The sequence below is a fragment of the Chiloscyllium punctatum genome, chromosome 31, assembly GCF_047496795.1.
Source record: "Chiloscyllium punctatum isolate Juve2018m chromosome 31, sChiPun1.3, whole genome shotgun sequence".
Lineage (NCBI taxonomy): Eukaryota > Metazoa > Chordata > Chondrichthyes > Orectolobiformes > Hemiscylliidae > Chiloscyllium > Chiloscyllium punctatum.
Window position 1 is genome coordinate 69,498,163 of NC_092769.1, and position 22,541 is coordinate 69,520,703.

General features: G+C 50.1%; 1 protein-coding gene across 8 annotated transcripts in view; it reads right to left on the reverse strand.

The window, feature by feature from the left end:
• LOC140457032 (neurexin-2-like) overlaps positions 1 to 22,541 on the reverse strand; it is a 1,330,437-nt gene that overhangs the window by 707,213 nt on the left and 600,683 nt on the right. The window lies entirely within an intron of this gene.

Consider the following 22,541-nt stretch of genomic DNA (forward strand, 5'->3'; position numbering starts at 1 on the left):
AGGTGGATTGGCCGTGCTAAATTGTCCTATAGTGTCCAGGGATGTGCAGGTTAGGGTGGATTGGCCGTGCTAAATTGTCCCATAGTGCCCAGGGATGTGCAGGTTAGGGTGGATTGGCCGTGCTAAATTGTCCCGTAGTGCTCAGGAATGTTAGTCAATGATAGTTAAACGTTGCAGAAAGGACTTTAGAGGACTCCTCTCTTGAGGTAGTATGGGCTGAGGTTAGAAACAGGAAAGGAGGTCACCCTGTTGGGAGTTTTCTGTAGGCCTCCGAATAGTTCCAGAGATGTAGAGGAAAAGATAGCAAAGATGATCCTCGATAGAAGTGAGTGTAACAGGGTAGTTGTTATGAGGGAACTTTAACTTCTCAATCTGGGAATACTGTCGTTCAAGTATTTTAGATGGGTCAGTTTTTGTCCAGTGTGTGCAGCAGGGTTTCCTGCCACAGGATGTAAACAGGTCAACAAGGGGCAAGGCCATATTGGATTTGGTACTGGGTAATGAACCCGGCCGGGTGTTAGATTTGGAGGTAGGTGAGCACTTTGGTGATAGTGATCACAATTCGGTTAAGTTTACTTTAGTGATGGAAAGGTATAGGTGTACACCAGGAAGCAAGAGCTACAACTGGGGGAAAGGCAATTATGATGCGATTAGACAAGATTTAGGATGCATAGGATGGGGAAGGAAACAGCAGGGGATGGGCACAATTGAAATGTGGAGTTTATTCAAGGAACAGCTACTGTGGGTCCTTGGTTAAGTATGTACCTATCAGGCAGGGAGGAAGTGGTCAAGTGAGGGAGCCGTGGTTTACTAAAGAAGTTGAATCTCTTGTCAAGAGGAAGAGGAAGGATGAGATGTGAAGGCTCAGTTAGGGCGCTTGAGAGTTACAAGTTAGCCAGGAAAGACCTAGAGAGAGAGCTAAGAAGAGCCAGGAGGGGACATGAGAAGTTGTTGGTGGATAGGATCAGGGTAAACCCTGAGGCTTTCTATTGGTATATCAGGAATAAAAGAATGACTAGAGTAAGATTAGGGCCAATCAAGGATAGTCACGGGCAGTTGTGCATGGGGTTAGAGGAGTTAGGGGAAGCACTAAATGAATATTTTTCATCAGTATTCACACTGGAAAAAGACAATGTGGTCAAGGAGAATATTGAGATACAGGCTACTGGACTGGATGGGGATTGAGGTTCATAACAAGGAGAAGTTAGCAATTCTGGAAAGTGTAAAAATAAATAAGTCCTCTGGGCCGGATGGGATTTATCCCAGGATTCTCTGGGAAGTCAGCGAGGAGATTGCCGAGCCTTTGGCTTTGATCTTTATGTCGTCATTGTCTACAGGAATACTGCCAAGACTGGAGGATAGCAAATGTTGTCCTCTTGTTCAAGGAGGGGAGTAGAGACAACCCTGGTAATTATAGACCAGTGAGCCTTACTTCAGTTGTTGGTAAAGTGTTGGAAAATGTTATAAGAGACAAGATTTATAATCATCTAGAGAGGGAGAAGTTGATTAGGGACAGTCAACACGGTTTGGTGAAGGGTGGGTCTTGCCTCACAAACTTTATTGAGTTCTTTGAGAAGGTGACCAACAGGTGGATGAGGGTAAAGTGGTTGATGTGGTGTATATGGATTTCAGTAAGGTGTTTGATAAGGTTCCCCACGGTAGACTATTGCACAAAATACAGAGGAAAGGGATTGAGGGTGACTTAGCGATTTGGACCAGAAATTGGCTGAAAGAAGACAGAGGATGGTGGTTGATGGGAAATGTTTATCCCGGAATTCAGTTACTTGTGGTGTATTGCAAGGATCTGTTTTGGGGCCACTGCTGTTCGTCATTTTTATAAACAACCTGGATGAGGGTGTAGAAGGGTGGGTTAGTAAATTTGCAGATGACACTAAGGTCGGTGGAGTCGTGGATAGTGACGAAGGATGTTGTAGGTTACAGAGGGACATAGATAAGCTGCAGAGCTGGGCTGAGAGGTGGCAAATGGAGTTTAATGTGGAGAAGTGTGAGGTGATTCACTTTGGAAGGAGTAATGGGAATACAGAGTACTGGGCTAATGGTAAGATCCTTGGTAGTGTAGATGAGCAGAGAGATCTCGGTGTCCAAGTACATCAATCCCTGAAAGTTGCATCCCAGGTTGAGAGGGTTGTTAAGAAGACATACTGTGTTTTAGCTTTTATTAGTTGAGGGATTGAGTTTCGGAACCATGAGGTTATGCTGCAGCTGTACAAAACTCTGGTGCGGCTTCGGGAAGTTGCTGCAGTGCGTGTTGTCGATGGTACACACTGCTGCTACTGAGCATTGGAGTTCTGGTCACAGCATTATCGGAAGGATGTAGAAGCTTTGGAAAGGGTTCAGAGGAAATTAACCAGGATGTTGCCTGGGTATGGAGGGAAGGTCTTATGAGGAAAGGCTGAGGGACTTGAGGCTGTTTTTGTTCAAGAGAAGAAGGTTGAGAAGTGACTTAATAGAGGCATAAAGGATAATCAGAGGGTTACATAGGGTGGACAGGGAGAGATTCTTTTACTCAGATGGTGATGGCTAGCACGAGGGGACTTAGATTTAAATTGAGGGATGATAGATATAGGACAGATGTCAGAGGTAGTTTCTTTACTCAGAGAGTAGGAGGGGTGTGGGAACGCACTGCCTGTAACAGTAGGAGACTCGCCAACTTTAAGGGCATTTAAATGGTCATTGGATAAACATATGGATGAGAGTGGAGTAGTGTAGGTTAGATGGGCTTCAGATTGGTTCCACAACACTGAGGGCCGAAGGGCCTGTACTGCGCTGGAATGTTCTATGATGTGTAGGTTAGGTGCATTCGTCAGGGTAAATGTAGGTTAATAGGGGATGGGAATGGGTCTGGGTGAGTAACTCTTCGGAGGGTTGGTGTGGACTTGTTGGGCCGAAGGGCCTGTTTCCACACTGTAGGGATTCTATGAAATTGCTGTGTGAGAATGGCCACTCCTTTACCCACAATGCATTTGCTTCAAGAAAGGGCACTGCGATGGCTACAGGGAGTGACAGATCCAAGGGGGGGGACCTTTGGCCCACTGAGATTGGCCTATACCTGAACCCATCTTGGCTCAGTGTGACGCACTGCAGCAACTCCCCGAGGCTCCTCAGGCAGCACCTTCCAAACCCACGACTATTTCCATCAAGAAGGACAAGGGCAGCAGATACATGGGAACACCACCCTCCTGCAACTTCCTCTCTGAGCCACTCCCCATCCTGACTCGGAAACATATCGGCCATTCCTTCAGGATCACCGTGTCCGATAGACTTTGTATTTCTCCTCCTGCCCACTCACATGACATAAACTGCAGGGAGCTAAGTTCATATCAAGTCGGATATAGAGTCATCACGTCATAGTGATATACAGCACAGAAACAGACCCTTCGGTCCAACCTGTCCATGCCGACCAGATATCCCAACCCAATCTAGTCCCAACTGCCAGCACTTGGCCCACATCCCTCCAAACCCTTCCTATTCATGTCCCCATCCAGATGCCTTTTAACTGCTGTCATTGTACCAGCCTCCACCATTTCCTCTGACAGCTCATTCCATACACGTACCACCCTCTGTGTGAAAAAGTTGCCCCTCAGGTCCCTTTTATATCTTTCCCCTCTCACCCTAAACCTATGCCCCTCTAGTTCTGGACTCCCCCACCCCAGGGAAAAGACTTTGTCTATTTACCCTATCCATGCCCCTCATGATTTTATAAACCTCTATAAGGTCACCCCTCAGCCTCCGACGCTCCAGGGAAAACAGCCCCAGCCTGTTCAGCCTCTCTCTGTAGCTCAAACCCTCCAACCCCAGCAACATCCTTGTAAATCTTTTCTGAACCCTTTCAAGTAAAAACAGGCCAATCGACCCAACCTCTCCATGCTGCCCAGTTTTCACAATTAAATGTGTCCCATTTGCCCTGCATTTGATCCATATCTCTCCATACCTATCCCATCAATGTACCTGTCCAAATGTTTCTCAAACTGTACTCACTTCCACCACGACCTCTGGCAGCCTGTTCCAGACTCTTCCCACCCTCTGCGGCTGACCCCGGACCCTTTTGTATCCCTCTCCTCTGACATTAGACCTGTGTCCTCTGGGTTTAGACTCCCCTGCCCTGGGGATAAAGCTGTTGACGATCTGCCTTATCCACGCCTCTCATGGTTTTATAAACCTCAATAAGATCATAAGACATGGGAGTGGAAGTAAGGACATTCGGTCCTTTGACCCTATAAGGGTTTCCCTTCAGCTCCAGGGCAGAAACTTCCCAGCCTTTCCAACCTCTCCTCATAACAGAAACCTTCCAGCCCAGGTAGCATCCCAACAAATCTTTCCTGCACTCTTTAATAATACCCGTCTCTCTACTGTGGAGCAAGCATGCAATACTTCAAATGTAGCCTCACCAATATCAAGGATATCTGGAAACCTATTAGCCATACAAATGACAATGACATCCAGAGACTTACTGAGACGGAGTCTGAGTTACTTAGATTATTAATAGATCGTATATAGAGTTGACTGGCTGTCTAACACACGGATACACTGGCTGACTATCAACGGAATGTGCAGAGATTAAGATGGACACCTTTTAAACAAGACTGTCACTGAGCAGTCATCTGACTGAAAGAAACAGTGCATTCCCGAGATTAAAAATCAAGGACAGAAATTGCTGCTGGTGGAACTCAGCAGAGTCTGGCAGTATCTGGGGAGAGAGAAAGCAGACCGAACGTTTCAGACCCGTGCTGAAGAAGGATTGCCAGTCTCCAGGCTGCTTTCTCTCTCCATGAACGCTGCCAGACCTGTTGAGTTTTCTGCGTGATTTCTGATTTCCGACATTTGGAGTTCTTTCGGTTTTCTCTTCCAGATTCGCTCGGGGGGCCTTTCTCAGGTCGGTCTCAGAATCCAATTGGTGGGGGGAGGGACGGTATCCAAATCTGGGGACTTCACTCACTGACGTTACTCCGGGTGTAACCACGCCACAGCCCCAGAGAATGTAACACCTCCTCAAGGGGCAGTTAGGCTTGGAAAGTGGCAATCAACATTCCTGTCACACAAATGCCAGGCAACTGTCACCAATTAGAGACAGTCCAACCACTGTGCCTTGATATTCAATGGTGTTACCATCACTGAATCTAACTGTTTCCTTCTTGTCATTCAATGGTGTTACCATCACTGAATCTAACCATCGCCCCCTTGATATTCAATGGTGTTACCATCACTGAATCTAACCATCACCCCCTTGACATTCAATGGCGTTACCATCACTGAATCTGACCATCGCCCCCTTGACATTCAATGGTGTTACCATCACTGAATCTAACCATCACCCCCTTGACATTCAATGGTGTTACCATCACTGAATCTAACCATCACCCCCTTGACATTCAATGGTGTTACCATCACTGAATCTAACCATCATCCCCTTGACATTCAATGGTGTTACCATCACTGAATCTAACCATTGCCCCGTTGACATTCAATGGTATTACCATCACTGAATCTGACCATCGCCCCCTTGACATTCAATGGTATTACTATCACTGAATCTGACCATCGCCCCCTTGACATTCAATGGTGTTACCATCACTGAATCTGACCATCGCCCCCTTGACATTCAATGGTGTTACCATCACTGAATCTAACCATCACCCCCTTGATATTCAATGGTGTTCCCATCACTGAATCTAACCATCACCCCCTTGATATTCAATGGTGTTCCCATCACTGAATCTAACCATCACCCCCTTGATATTCAATGGTGTTACCATCACTGAATCTAACCATCACCCCCTTGACATTCAATGGTGTTACCATCACTGAATCTGACCATCGCCCACTTGACATTCAATGGTGTTACCATCACTGAATCTAACCATCACCCCCTTGACATTCAATGGTGTTACCATCACTGAATCTGACCATCGCCCCCTTGACATTCAATGGTGTTACCATCACTGAATCTGACCATCGCCCCCTTGACATTCAATGGTGTTACCATCACTGAATCTAACCATCACCCCCTTGACATTCAATGGTGTTACCATCACTGAATCTAACCATCGCCCCCGTGACATTCAATGGTGTTACCATCACTGAATCTAACCTTCACCCCCTTGACATTCAATGGTGTTACCATCACTGAATCTAACCATCGCCCCCTTGACATTCAATGGTGTTACAATCACTGAATCTAACCATTGCCCCGTTGACATTCAATGGTGTTACCATCACTGAATCTAACCATCTCCCCTAGACATTCAATGGTGTTACCATCACTGAATCTAAACATCACCCCCTTGACATTCAATGGTGTTACCATCACTGAATCTGACCATCGCCCCCTTGACATTCAATGGTGTTACCATCACTGAATCTAACCATCACCCCCTTGACATTCAATGGTATTACCATCACTGAATCTAACCATCGCCCCCGTGACATTCAATGGTGTTACCATCACTGAATCTAACCATTGCCCCGTTGACATTCAATGGTGTTACCATCACTGAATCTAACCATCTCCCCTAGACATTCAATGGTGTTACCATCACTGAATCTAACCATCACCCCCTTGATATTCAATGGTGTTACCATCACTGAATCTAACCATCGCCCCCGTGACATTCAATGGTGTTACCATCACTGAATCTAACCATCACCCCCTTGACATTCAATGGTGTTACCATCACTGAATCTAACCTTCACCCCCTTGACATTCAATGGTATTACCATCACTGAATCTAACCATCGCCCCCTTGACATTCAATGGTGTTACCATCACTGAATCTAACCATTGCCCCGTTGACATTCAATGGTGTTACCATCACTGAATCTAACCATCTCCCCTAGACATTCAATGGTGTTACCATCACTGAATCTAACCATCACCCCCTTGATATTCAATGGTGTTACCATCACTGAATCTAACCATCGCCCCCGTGACATTCAATGGTGTTACCATCACTGAATCTAACCATCACCCCCTTGACATTCAATGGTGTTACCATCACTGAATCTAACCTTCACCCCCTTGACATTCAATGGTGTTACCATCACTGAATCTAACCATCGCCCCCTTGACATTCAATGGTGTTACCATCACTGAATCTAACCATTGCCCCGTTGGCATTCAATGGTGTTACCATCACTGAATCTAAAAATCACCCCCTTGACATTCAATGGTGTTACCATCACTGAATCTAACCATCACCCCCTTGACAATCAATGGTGTTACCATCACTGAATCTAACCATCGCCCCGTTGACATTCAATAGTCTTGCCATCACTGAATCTAACCATCACCCCCTTGATATTCAATGGTGTTACCATCACTGAATCTAACCATTGCCCCATTGACATTCAATGGTGTTCCCATCACTGAATCTAACCATCTCTTCCTTGACATTCAATGGTGTTACCATCACCCCCTTGACATTCAATGGTGTTACCATCACTGAATCTAACCATCACCCCCTTGACAATCAATGGTGTTACCATCACTGAATCTAACCATCACCCCCTTGACATTCAATGGTGTTACCATCACTGAATCTAACCATCATCCCCTTGACATTCAATGGTGTTACCATCACTGAATCTAACCATTGCCCCGTTGACATTCAATGGTGTTACCATCACTGAATCTAACCATCGCCCCCTTGACATTCAATGGTGTTACCATCAGTGAATCTAACCATTGTCCCCTTGACATTCAATGGTGTTACCATCGCTGAATCTAACCATCACCCCCTTGACATTCAATGACATTACCATCACTGAATTCCCCACTGTCAACTTCCTGGGGGTCACCACTGACCAGAAACTCAACTGGACTCCCCACGTAAACACAGTGGCTACCGGAGCAGGTCAGCGGTTGGGAATCCTGCAGCGAGTATCTCCCCTCCTGACTCCCACAAAGCCTGCCCACCATCAACAAGGCACGAGTCAGGAGGGTGAGGGAATACTCCCCACCTGCCCCTGGAAGAGGACGGCTCTATCAACACTCGAGAAGCTTGACACCATCTGGGGCAAAGCAACCCACTTGGCTGGCACCACACCCACTCCTTCCACCCCCCCCCAATGCTCAGTAGCAGCAGTGTGTACCATCTACAAGACGCACTGCAGCAACTCCCCGAGGCTCCTCAGGCAGCACCTTCGAAACCCATGCCTACCTCCATCTTGAAGGACAAGGAGCAGCAGGTACATGGGAACACCACCCCGCCTGCAACTTCCCACCACTCCCCATCCCGACACGGAAATATATCGGCCATTCCTTCAGTGTCACTGGGTCAGAATCCTGGAACTCCCTCCCCCAGTGCATTGTGGGTCTACCCCACAGCACATGGACTGCAGCAGTTCAAGATGGCGGCTCATCCCCACCTTCTCAAGGGGGGCAATTAGGGACGGGGGGAATAAATGCTGGGCCCAGCCAGCGAAACCCAAGTTCCATGGAACATTAAATCTAAGCAAATCCTCTTTCACCACATCAAAGATTAATATTTTTTCTCCTCCTGATGGGCTGCGCTAGCGCTCTCTCTGAATCCGAAAGGTTTTACTTCATCTGAAGAAACAATTAAACAGAGTAATGTTTCTGAGCACTGGAGGACATTAAAGGAGCTACTCTGGGACACTGGGAGGCTGAGTAAGTGAAATTTTCTCATTGATTTTTACATCTCACACGTCAGATAAGATCAGCATCTGCGCGGGCGAGATTCTTTAAGACACTGGGAAGTGTGCACGATGAAAGAATCAAACAAGTGATGGAGGTCACCACAAACCAAACACTGACTCGAGGGAGAAACAGAGCGGCCAGCAACAACACACACTCAAATACACGCAGACCCACACACACTCACAACACACGCACCCACACACACACTCACTCACATACCACACACACACACTCACTCACACATACCCACACACACACACATACCCCCACACACACACTCACACCCACACATACCCTCACACACACACACTCACTCACACATACCCACACACACACATACCCCCACACACACACTCACACCCACACATACCCTCACACACACACACTCACTCACACATACCCACACACACACACATACCCCCACACACACACTCACACCCACACATACCCTCACACACACACACTCACTCACACATACCCACACACACACACATACCCCCACACACACACTCACACCCACACATACCCTCACACACACACACTCACTCACACATACCCACACACACACATACCCCCCCACACACACACTCACACCCACACATAACCTCACACCCGCACACTCACTCACAGACACACACTCTCACAGTCTATCTCACACACTCACTCACACACACCCCCCACACACACACCCACACACACCCCACACAAAAAAAATCACACACACACACACCCACACACACTCACTCACACACCCCTCCACACACACACCCACACACACCCCCACACAAAAACACACTCTCTCATACACACACTCACTGACACACACTCTCACACGCACTCACAGTCTCTCTCACACACACACCACACACACACCCACACACACATACCCACACCAACACCCACACACACCCCCACACAAAAACACATTCTCTCTCACACACACTCACTCACACCCCCCCACACACACTCACACGCACCCACACACACACATACATACACACACACACATAAACACACGCACACATATGCACACACACACAAACACGCGCCCACACACAAACACATGCACGCACACACAGACACACTCAGCGATACAATCTGTGGAAGTTGGATACCAGGGACATCAAGGAGGGGCGAGGGCACAAGAATAGGACAACCACAGGGTCAACTGCAAGATAAGGCAGAGCTAGAGTGGGCAATTGTCGACGTTGGAACATTCTGGAAAGGTTCCCTCCTCATTCCCAATCCCTATCCCACAGCAACCACATCCCCACTCTGCAAAAGACATTCCAAGTTCTTTTATCAAACCCCACGCTGTCCCTGTCCTGGGGAGTGTTTGATGGGGGGACAGTGTAGAGGGAGCTTTACTCTGTATCTAACCTCATGCTGTCCGTGTCCTGGGGAGTGTTTGGTGGGCGATAGTGTAGAGGGAGCTTTACTCTGTATCTAACCCTGTGCTGTCCCTGTGCTGGGAATGTTTGATGGGGGACATGTGTAGATGGAGCTTTACTCTGTATCTAACCCCGTGGTGTCCCTGTCCTGGGGAGTGTTTGATGGAGGACAGTGTAGAGAGAGCTTTACCCTGTATCTAACCTCATGCTGTCCCTGTCCTGGGGAGTGTTTGATAGTGGGACAGTGTAGAGGGAGCTTTACTCTGTATCTAACCCCGTGCTGTCCCTGTCCTGGGGAGTGTTTGATAGTGGGACAGCGTAGAGGGAGCTTTACTCTGTATCTAACCCCGTGCTGTCCCTGTCCTGGGGAGTGTTTGATGGGGGGCCAGTGTAGAGGGAGCTTTACTCTGTATCTAACCCCGTGCTGTCCCTGTCCTGGGGAGTGTTTGATGGGGGACAGTGTAGAGGGAGCTTTACTCTGTATCTAACCCCGTGCTGTCCCTGTCCTGGGGAGTGTTTGATGGGGGACAGTGTAGAGGGAGCTCTACTCTGTATCTAACCCCGTGCTGTCCCTGTCCTGGGGAGTGTTTGATGGGGGACAGTGTAGAGGGAGCTCTACTCTGTATCTAACCCCGTGCTGTCCCTGTCCTGGGGAGTGTTTGATGGGGGACAGTGTAGAGGCAGCTCTACTCTGTATCTAACCCCGTGCTGTCCCTGTCCGGGGGAGTGTTTGATGGGGGGCCAGTGTAGAGGGAGCTTTACTCTGTATCTAACCCTGTGCTGTCCCTGTCCTGGGGAGTGTTTGATCGGGGGACAGTGTAGAGTGAGCTCTACTCTGTATCTAACCCCGTGCTGTCCCTGTCCTGGGGAGTGTTTGATGGTGGACAGTGTAGAGGGAGCTCTACCCTGTATCTAACCCCGTGCTGTCCCTGTCCTGGGGAGTGTTTGACAGGATAATTGGCTATTTGAAATCGAATTCTCTCATCCAGTTCTCCGGTAAATTGGAAAGACGTGGAAAGGGAGATGAGGAATAGGAGTGAATCCGAGATTCTGGACTAACCTTTAGCTCAGTGGATCCTCATTTCTACAGGGAAGAGAGAAATAAATAATGGCCTCTGGAGAGGCATGAATTATTCAGCACTTCCCCGCAAGCCGTTTGGCCGAGAGAACTCACGGAAATATTCTTGCGTTGAAAGAGGGAGAACAAACCCAGGACGTTTGAGGTTTCTGCTGTCTCTGCGATTCCTCTCAGCGAGTTCAAGAGAGGCCTCGGATTTACATTCCCCACAAACGCACCGTTAATTCACCTGGACAAAGGAATTAAAGCCGCCCACACACTCTCTCTCTCTCCCTCTCGGTTCAGGGGTAGAGGGGGTGGGTGGTCCTGCATTGCTCTGGCGCCCAATGAGCGGGAATGCAGACATTCCAGCCATCCGGTGGGGAGAGGCTCTTCCTGAAACTTCTGTACCACCAACTGCCAGAGGGGCTGGAGGGGGTGACAGAGATAGGGAGGGGGTGTAGGGGCTGGAGGGGGTTACAGAGATAGGGAGGGGGTGTAGGGGCTGGAGGGGGTTACAGAGATAGGGAGGGGGTGTAGGGGCTGGAGGGGGTTACAGAGATAGGGAGGGGGTGTAGGGGCTGGAGGGGGTTACAGAGATAGGGAGGGGGTGTAGGGGCTGGAGGGGGTGACAGAGATAGGGAGGGGGTGTAGGGGCTGGAGGGGGTTACCGAGATAGGGAGGGAGTGTAGGGGCTGGAGGGGGTGACAGAGATAGGGAGGGGGTGTAGAGGCTGGAGGGGGTGACAGAGATAGGGAGGGGGTGTAGGGGCTGGAGGGGGTGACAGAGATAGGGAGGGGGTGTAGGGGCTGGAGGGGGTTACCGAGATAGGGAGGGGGTGTAGAGGCTGGAGGGGTTTACAGAGATAAGGAGGGGGTGTAGGGGCTGGAGGGGGTGACAGAGATAGGGAGGGGGTGTAGAGGCTGGAGGGGTTACAGAGATAAGGAGGGGGTGAAGGGGCTGGAGGGGGTTATAGAGATAGGGAGGGGGTGTAGGGGCAGGAGGGGTTACAGAGATAGGGAGGGGTGTAGGGGCAGGAGGGGTTACAGAGATAGGGAGGGGGTGTAGGGGCTGGAGGGGGTTACAGAGATAGGGAGGGGGTGTAGGGGTGGGAGGGGTTTACAGAGATAGGTAGGGGGTGTAGGGGATGGAGGAGGTTACAGAGGTAGGGAGGGGGTTGTAGGGGCTGGAGGGGGTTACAGAGATAGGGAGAGGGTGTAGGGGCTGGTGGGGGTTACAGAGATAGGGAGGGGGTGTAGGGGCTGGAGGGGGTTACAGAGATAGGGAGGGGGTGTAGGGGCTGGAGGGGGTTACAGAGATAGGGAGGGGTTGTAGGGGCAGGAGGGGGTTACAGAGATAGGGAGGGGGTGTAGGGGTGGGAGGGGTTTACAGAGATAGGTAGGGGGTGTAGGGGATGGAGGAGGTTACAGAGGTAGGGAGGGGGTTGTAGGGGCTGGAGGGGGTTACAGACATAGGGAGGGGGTGTAGGGGCTGGAGGGGGTTACAGAGATAGGGAAGGGGTGTAGGGGCTGGAGGGGGTTACAGAGATAGGGAGGGGTTGTAGGGACTGAAGGAGGTTACAGAGATAGGGAGGGATTGTAGGGGCTGGAGGGGGTTACAGACATAGGGAGGGGGTGTAGGGGCTGGAGGGGGTTACAGAGATAGGGAGGGGCTGCAGGGCCTGAAGGGGGTTACAGAGATCGGGAGGGGGTGTATGGGCAGGAGGGGGTTACAGAGATAGGGAGGGGGTGAAGGGGCTGGAGGGGGTTACAGAGATAGGGAGGTGGTGTAGGGGATGGAGGGGTTACAGAGATAGGGAGGGGATGTAGGGGCTGGAGGGAGTGACAGAGATAGGGATGGGGTGTAGGGGATGGAGGGGTTTACAGAGATAGGGAGGGGGTGTAGGGGATGGGGGGGTTACAGAGATAGGGAGGGGGGTAGGGGATGGAGGGGGTTACAGAGATATGGAGGGGGTGTAGGGGATGGGGGATTACAGAGATAGGGAGGGGGTGTAGGGGATGGGGGATTACAGAGATAGGGAGGGGGGAGGGGATGGAGGGGGTTACACAGATAGGGAGGGGGTGTAGGGGATGGAGGGGTTACAGAGAAGGGGGGGGGTTACAGAGAGAGGGAGGGGTTGTAGGGGCTGGAGGGGGTGACAAAGATAGGTGGGGGGGGTAGGGGCTGGAGGGGGTTACAGAGATAGGGAGAGGGTGTCGGGACTGGAGGGGGTGACAGAGATAGGGAGGGGGCGTAGGGACTGGAGGGGTTACAGAGATTGGGAGGGGTATAGGGGCTGGAGAGGGTTACAGAGATAGGGAGGGGGTGTTGGGGCTGGAGGGGGTTACAGAGATAGGGAGGGGTTGTAGGGGCAGGAGGGGGTTACAGAGATAGGGAGGGGGTGTAGGGGTGGGAGGGGTTTACAGAGATAGGTAGGGGGTGTAGGGGATGGAGGAGGTTACAGAGGTAGGGAGGGGGTTGTAGGGGCTGGAGGGGGTTACAGAGATAGGGAGGGAGTTGTAGGGGATGGAGGAGGTTACAGAGGTAGGGAAGGGGTGTAGGGGATGGAGGGGGTTACAGAGATAGGGAGGGGTTGTAGGGGTAGTAGGGGGTTACAGAGATAGGGAGGGGGAGTAGGGGCTGGAGGGGGTTACAGAGATAGGGAGGGGTTGTAGGGACTGAAGGAGGTTACAGAGATAGGGAGGGATTGTAGGGGCTGGACGGGGTTACAGACATAGGGAGGGGGTGTATGGGGTTACAGAGATAGTGAGGGAGTGTATGGGCTGGAGGGGGTTACAGAGATAGGGAGGGGTTGGAGAGGGTTACAGAGATAGGGAGGGGTTGTAGGGGCAGGAGGGGGTTACAGAGATAGGGAGGGGGTGTAGGGGTGGGAGGGGTTTACAGAGATAGGTAGGGGGTGTAGGGGTGGGAGGGGTTTACAGAGATTGGGAGGGGGTGTAGGGGCTGGAGGGGGTTACAGAGATAGGGAGGGGTTGTAGGGACTGAAGGAGGTTACAGAGATAGGGAAGGATTGTAGGGGCTGGACGGGGTTACAGAGATAGGGAGGGGGTGTATGGGGTTACAGAGATAGTGAGGGAGTGTATGGGCTGGAGGGGGTTACAGAGATAGGGAGGGGTTGGAGAGGGTTACAGAGATAGGGAGGTGGTGTAGGGGCTGGAGGAGGTTACAGAGATAGGGAGAGATGTACGGGCTGGAGGGGGTTACAGAGATAGGGAGGGGGTGCAGAGGTTGGAGGAGTTTCCAGAAATAGGGAGGGGTATAGAGACTGGAGGGGGTTATCGAGATAGGGAGGGGATGTTGCGGATGGAGTGAGTTGGTATTCAGTAATAATGCTGGCTAAATGGTCTTGAACAGACCCAGTTGCTCGAATGGCCCTCACAACACCCCGACGACTATGCGATCACCGGCGTTCAGCCTGAATTCTCCAGCTCTGGGCTATCGGCCATGTTGCTGACTCAATGGGCTGTCGGCCATTTTGTTGGCTCCACTGTCTTCTCAGCCATGTTGCTATGAGACTGAGCTCCCCACCTTTCCAAACCGGTCACCATGGCACCAAACAATCATCGCAATTACTCAACTTCCACCACAATTGGAAAGTACGGTGTGGCATCTGTTATCTAGTGAACCTCCCTTACCCACAGCCCAATCAATAAACACTGTGTGTGAGAGATGGAGCCCTCACTGGATCAGTAATTACGTGCAGGGTGCTGCCTAATGTTCTATTTTTAGAAACGTCCACGACTATGTCTTTGTTACTTCCGAGAGCAGACAACATCAATTTGGGAACAGCCAAGTTCCTGTTGCCACCACCAAAGGTCTTTCACCCAGCACCCCCTGGTCCTCGCTGTCAGAATTTGGCTGTTTGCCCAGAAGCCTGTCTCAATCTCATTCGGAGAGTTCCTCTCTCTCATGCTCTGACACATTCTGTGCGTACGATACCTGGGTGAGACACATTCCCCTTTGTCAGGCTCCCACATGGTGTGCGTAAGGAGATCAGGACACAAGCATCTCCAGGGGAGAGCGACACCGAACACACGCACGCATTCATCCACGCACTCACCCATACACACACTCACCCACATACACACACACACTCACACTGACCCACAGATACACGGACACACGGGCACATACACACACATACACATACACTCACACATACATGCACACTCACCCACATACACACTCACCCACACATAGACACTAACGCACTCAGACACACGCACACATACACCCATGCACTCACCCATACACACACTCACATACACACACACTCACCACTCACCCATACACACACACACACTCACCCACACAAACACTCACACACACATGCTCACACTGACCCACATACACACACACACACCCACACACTCACCCATACACACTCACCCACACACACACACTCACACTGACCTATATATACACTCTCACACACACACTCACACATGGACACACACTGATCTACATACACATACACTCACCCACACACACACACTCACACACACACTGACCCACATAGACACACACTCACCCACACACACTCACCCACATACACACAAACACTCACACTGACCCACATACACACACATACACATACACTCACACATACATGCACTCTAACCCCATACACACTCACCCACACAGAGAGACTAACGCACTCAGACACACGTATACACACGCCCATGTACACAGACACTAACTCACTGAGACACACATGCACAGGCACACATTTACTCACACGTAACAGACACAACCTAACACAAAAACATTCAGGTACTGCACTGCACATCCCTCACGATCACACTCTCTGATATACACCAAACCCCTCACTGTAACACTTCCCGATATACCCCACATCCCTCACTGTAACACTCTCTGATATACCCCACATCCCTCACTGTAACACTCTCTGATATACCCCACACCCCTCACTGTAACACTCTCTGATGTACCCCACACCCCTCACTGTAACACTCTCTGATATACCCCACATCCCTCACTGTAACACTCTCTGATATACCCCACACCCCTCATTGTAACACACTCTGATATACCCCACACCCCTCACTGTAACACTCTCTGATATACCCCACACCCCTCACTGTAACACTCTCTGATGTACCCCACACCCCTCACTGTAACACTCTCTGATATACCCCACACCCCTCACTGTAACACTCTCTGATATACCCCACACCCCTCATTGTAACACACTCTGATATACCCCACACCCCTCACTGTAACACTCTCTGATATACCCCACACCCCTCACTGTAACACTCTGTGATGTACCCCACACCCCTCACAGTAACACTCTCTGATATACCCCACACCCCTCACTGTAACACACTCTGATATACCCCACACCCCTCTCTGTAACAGTCTCTGATATACCCCACACCCCTCACTGTAACACTGTCTGATATACCCCACACCCCTCACTGTAACACACTCTGATATACCCCACACCCCTCACTGTAACACTCTCTGATATACCCCACACCCCTCACAGTAACACTCTCTGATATACCCCACAGCCGTCACTGTAACACTCTCTGATATACCCCACACCCCTCATTGTAACACACTCTGATATACCCCACACCCCTCACTGTAACACACTCTGATATACCCCACACCCCTCACTGTAACACTCTCTGATGTACCCCACACCCCTCACTGTAACACTCTCTGATATACCCCACACCCCTCACTGTAACACACTCTGATATACCCCACACCCCTCACTGTAACACTCTCTGACATACCCCACACCCCTCACTGTAACACACTCTGATATACCCCACACCCCTCACTGTAACACTCTCTGATATACCCCACACCCCTCACAGTAACAGTCTCTGATATACCCCACACCCCTCACTGTAACACTGTCTGATATATCCCACACCCCTCACTGTAACACACTCTGATATACCCCACACCCCTCACTGTAACACTCTCTGATATACCCCACACCCCTCACAGTAACACTCTCTGATATACCCCACAGCCGTCACTGTAACACTCTCTGATATACCCCACACCCCTCATTGTAACACACTCTGATATACCCTACACCCCTCACTGTAACACTCTGATATACTCCACACCCCTCACAGTAACACTCTCTGATATACCCCACACCCCTCACAGTAACAATCTCTGATATACCCCACACCCCCCACTGTAACACTGTCTGATATACCCCACACCCCTCACTGTAACACTCTCTGATGTACCCCACACCCCTCACTGTAACACACTCTGATATACCCCACACCCCTCACTGTAACACTCTCTGACATACCCCACACCCCTCACTGTAACACACTCTGATATACCCCACACCCCTCACTGTAACACTCTCTGATATACCCCACACCCCTCACAGTAACAATCTCTGATATACCCCTCACTGTAACACTGTCTGATATACCCCACACCCCTCACTGTAACACTCTCTGATATACCCCACACCCCTCACAGTAACAATCTCTGATATACCCCACACCCGCCACTGTAACACTCTCTGATATACCCCACACCCCTCACTGTAACACTCTCTGATATACCCCACACCCCTCACAGTAACAATCTCTGATATACCCCACACCCCTCACTGTAACACTGTCTGATATACCCCACACCCCTCACAGTAACAATCTCTGATATACCCCACACCCCTCACTGTAACACTCTCTGATATACCACACACCACTCACTGTAACACTGTCTGATATACCCCACACCCCTCACTGTAACACTCTCTGATATACCCCACACCCCTCACTGTAACACTCTCTGATATACCCCACACCCCTCACAGTAACTCTCTGATATACCCCACACCCCTCACAGTAACACTCTCTGATATACCCCACACCCCTCACAGTAACAATCTCTGATATACCCCACACCCCTCACAGGAACACTCTCTGATATACCCCACACCCCTCACAGTAACACTCTCTGATATACCCCACACCCCTCATTGTAACACTCTCTGATATACCCCACACCCCTCACAGTAACACTCTCTGATATACCCCACACCCCTCACAGTAACACTCTCCGATATACCTCACACCCCTCACAGTAACACTCTCCGATATACCCCACACCCCTCACTGTAACACTCTCTGATATACCCCAAACCCCTCACTGTAACACTCTCTGATATACCCCAAACTCCTCACAGTAACACTCTCTGATATACCCCAAACCACTCACAGTAACACTCTCTGATATACCCCACACCCCTCACTGTAACACTCTCTGATATACCCCAAACCCCTCACAGTAACAGTCTCTGATATACCCCACACCCCTCATTGTAACACTCTCTGATATACCCCACACCCCTCACTGTAACACTCTGATATACCCCACACCCCTCACTGTAACACTCTCTGATATACCCCACACCCCTCGCTGTAACACTCTCTGATATACCCCACACCCCTCACTGTAACACTCTCTGATATACCCCACACCCCTCACTGTAACACTCTCTGATATACCCCACACCCCTCACTGTAACAGCGTCTGATATACCCCACACCCCTCACTGTCACACTCTCTGATATACCCCACACCCCTCACTGTAACACTCTCTCATATACCCCACACCCCTCACTGTAACACTCTCTGATATACCCCACACCCCTCACTGTAACACTCGGATATACCCCACACCCCTCACTGTAACACTCTCTGATATACCCCACACCCCTCACTGTAACACTCTCTGATATACCCCACACCCCTCACTGTAACACTGTCTGATATACCCCACACCCCTCACTGTAACATTCTCTGATATACCCCACACCCCTCACTGTAACACTCTCTGATATACCCCACACCCCTCACTGTAACACTCTCTGATATACCCCACACCCCTCACTGTAACACTCTCTGATATACCCCACACCCCTCACTGTAACACTCTCTGATGTACCCCACACCCCTCACAGTAACACTCTCTGATATACCCCACACCCCTCACTGTAACACACTCTGATATACCCCACACCCCTCACTGTAACAGTCTCTGATATACCCCACACCCCTCACTGTAACACTGTCTGATATACCCCACACCCCTCACTGTAACACACTCTGATATACCCCACACCCCTCACAGTAACACTCTCTGATATACCCCACACCCCTCACTGTAACACACTCTGATATACCCCACACCCCTCACTGTAACACACTCTGATATACCCCGCACCCCTCACTGTAACACTCTCTGATATACCCCACACCCCTCACAGTAACAATCTCTGATATACCCCTCACTGTAACACATTCTGATATACCCAACACCCCTCACTGTAACACTCTGATATACTCCACACCCCTCACAGTAACACTGTCTGATATACCCCACACCCCTCACTGTAACACTCTCTGATATACCCCACACCCCTCACTGTAACACTCTCTGATATACCCCACACCCCTCATTGTAACACACTCTGATATACCCCACACCCCTCACTGTAACACTCTCTGATATACCCCACACCCCTCACTGTAACACTCTCTGATGTACCCCACACCCCTCACAGTAACACTCTCTGATATACCCCACACCCCTCACTGTAACACACTCTGATATACCCCACACCCCTCACTGTAACAGTCTCTGATATACCCCACACCCCTCACTGTAACACTGTCTGATATACCCCACACCCCTCACTGTAACACACTCTGATATACCCCACACCCCTCACTGTAACACTCTCTGATATACCCCACACCCCTCACAGTAACACTCTCTGATATACCCCACAGCCCTCTCTGTAACACTCTCTGATATACCCCACACCCCTCATTGTAACACACTCTGATATACCCCACACCCCTCACTGTAACACTCTCTGACATACCCCACACCCCTCACTGTAACACTCTCTGATATACCACACACCCCTCACTGTAACACTCTCTGATGTACCCCACACCCCTCACTGTAACACTCTCTGATATACCCCACACCCCTCACTGTAACACACTCTGATATACCCCACACCCCTCACTGTAACACTCTCTGATATACCCCACACCCCTCACTGTAACACACTCTGATATACCCCGCACCCCTCACTGTAACACTCTCTGATATACCCCACACCCCTCACAGTAACAATCTCTGATATACCCCTCACTGTAACACATTCTGATAGACCCAACACCCCTCACTGTAACACTCTGATATACTCCACACCCCACACTGTAACACTGTCTGATATACCCCACACCCCTCACTGTAACACTCTCTGATGTACCCCACACCCCTCACTGCAACACACTCTGATATACCCCACACCCCTCACTGTAACACTCTCTGACATACCCCACACCCCTCACTGTAACACACTCTGATATACCCCACACCCCTCACTGTAACACTCTCTGATATACCCCACACCCCTCACAGTAACAATCTCTGATATACCACTCACTGTAACACTGTCTGATATACCCCACACCCCTCACTGTAACACTCTCTGATATACTCCACACCCCTCACAGTAACACACTCTGATATACCCCACACCCCTCACAGTAACAATCTCTGATATACCCCACACCCCCCACTGTAACACTCTCTGATATACCCCACACCCCTCACTGTAACACTCTCTGATATACCCCACACCCCTCACAGTAACAATCTCTGATATACCCCACACCCCTCACTGTAACACTCTCTGATATACCCCACACCCCTCACAGTAACAATCTCTGATATACCCCACACCCCTCACTGTAACACTCTCTGATATACCACACACCACTCACTGTAACACTGTCTGATATACCCCACACCCCTCACTGTAACACTCTCTGATATACCCCACACCCCTCACTGTAACACTCTCTGATATACCCCACACCCCTCACAGTAACTCTCTGATATACCCCACACCCCTCACAGTAACACTCTCTGATATACCCCACACCCCTCACAGTAACAATCTCTGATATACCCCACACCCCTCACAGTAACAATCTCTGATATACCCCACACCCCTCACTGTAACACTCCCTGATATACCCCACACCCCTCACTGTAACACTCTCTGATATACCCCACACCTCTCACAGTAACACTCTCTGATATAGCCCACCCCCCTCACAGTAACACTCTCCGATATACCTCACACCCCTCACAGTAACACTCTCCGATATACCCCACACCCCTCACTGTAACACTCTCTGATATACCCCAAACCCCTCACTGTAACACTCTCTGATATACCCCACACCCCTCACTGTAACACTCTCTGATATACCCCAAACCCCTCACAGTAACAGTCTCTGATATACCCCACACCCCTCACTGTAACACTCTCTGATATACCCCACACCCCTCACAGTAACACTCTCTGATATACCCTACACACCTCACAGTAACACTCTCTGATATACCCCACACCCCTCACTGTAACACTCTCTGCTATACCCCACACCCCTCACTGTAACACTCTCTGATATACCCCACACCCCTCACTGTAACACTCTCTGATATACCCCACACCCCTTACTGTAATACTCTCTGATATACCCCACACCCTTCACTGTAACACTCTCTGATATACCCCAAACCCCTCACTGTAACACTATCTGATATACCCCACACCCCTCACTGTAACACTCTCTGATATACCCCACACCCCTCACAGTAACACTCTCTGATATACCCCACACTGTAACACTCTGATATACCCCACAACCCCCCACTGTAACTCTCTCTGATATACCCCACACCCCTAACTGTAACACTCTCTGATATACCCCACACCCCTCACTGTAACACTCTGATATTCCCCACACCCCTCACTGTAATACTCTCTGATATACCCCACACCCCTCACTGTCACACTCTCTGATATACCCCACACCCCTCACTGTAACACTCTCTGATATACCCCACACCCCTCACTGTAACATTCTCTGATATACCCCACACCCCTCACTGTAACAATCTCTGATATACCCCACACCCCACACTGTAACACTCTCTGATATACCCCACACCCCTCACCGTAACACTCACTGATATACCCCACACCCCTCACTGTAACACTCTCTGATATACCCCACACCCCTCACAGTAACACTCTCTGATATACCCCACACTGTAACACTCTGATATACCCCACAACCCCCCACTGTAACTCTCTCTGATATACCCCACACCCCTAACTGTAACACTCTCTGATATACCCCACACCCCTCACTGTAACACTCTGATATTCCCCACACCCCTCACTGTAATACTCTCTGATATACCCCACACCCCTCACTGTCACACTCTCTGATATACCCCACACCCCTCACTGTAACACTCTCTGATATACCCCACACCCCT